The sequence below is a fragment of the Cynara cardunculus genome (assembly GCF_001531365.2).
Source record: "Cynara cardunculus var. scolymus isolate 2C chromosome LG 17, CcrdV1, whole genome shotgun sequence".
NCBI lineage: Eukaryota > Viridiplantae > Streptophyta > Magnoliopsida > Asterales > Asteraceae > Cynara > Cynara cardunculus.
Window position 1 is genome coordinate 29,922,583 of NC_037544.1, and position 1,213 is coordinate 29,923,795.

Sequence of the window (1,213 nt, forward strand, 5' to 3'; positions counted from 1 at the left end):
ACATACATTATTTCTCAACTCCAAACCCTCATCCGCCACCTTCATCAATTACCCGCCTCCATCACCTCTCAAATTCCCCAACCTTCCCAACCTTCCACTTCATCAATCGATGAAACCCTCACCACCCTCACCCACCAAATGACAACCATCCAAAACACTCTCACACAACTACCCGCTGCCATCCTTGCCCAAATACCCCAACCCACCCCTCAACCACCTCCTCCCTCTGCAGGCCCCTCATTCAATGAAGTCTTCTCTTCCTTCACTGCAGAGGTGAGAGATCTAATCGCCAACCTCCCCATTCCCCCACCAACTTCAACCTCCACTATCCCATCACAACCTACAGCCTCCACCTCCACCTCCACCTCCACCACCGAGTTTGCCACAAAAGCAGACATGCAAGCATTGTCAAGAGCACTGGTCTCCTCTTTCAACGAGATCAGTGCAAAGTTTGTTCATCGAGCCATCCATCCAACAAGGGCTCTCACTCAAACGATGGTCGATGAACAACGACGTACATCATCTCTCCTCCATTCAATGAAGGAGACCAAAAGAAAGGCAACCCTAAGGGAGTATCTTACATCCCTCGGGAGGGAAAAGAAGAAGAAGAGGTCCCAAGCCTCTTGCTCAAGCAGCCGCCCGAGCAAAAGAAGACGCCACGACGACCAAGACCCCGAGGATCAAGGCCTTGGCCCTCGTAAGGGGGAGAAAGAGGCAGCGGCTGCATACATTTCAACATCCGCTGTACCACAGCAACCAGCACCACAACAACCATCCACCCAAGAAACTCAAGCGAGGGAACCAGAGGTCTCGCCCTCTGATGATGAACCACTTAACCAGGTTCCCTTAGCTACTACCCCTGAGCCCATCGTATTGAGTTCCTCAACCGATGAAGAACCAACCACCCCTCAAACACATCAACCTCTTTTTTCTACACCAAATATAAACCTACCCTTAACCCCTTCACCAACACCCTGCACAACTCAACCTTGCATCATCTCTCTACAACCAAAGCCCATAACAACTCAACCTTCTTCACCCATACAACCAAAGCCCACTACAACCCAACCTTCATCACCGCAACAACCAGAACCTATAATAACCCAACCTTCATCACCTCAACAACCAACAGAAACCCAAGAACCTGAAACAACCCAACCAACCCAAACACAACCAATGATGTAAGAGGATGTTCCCTCTTCCTCAAGGCATC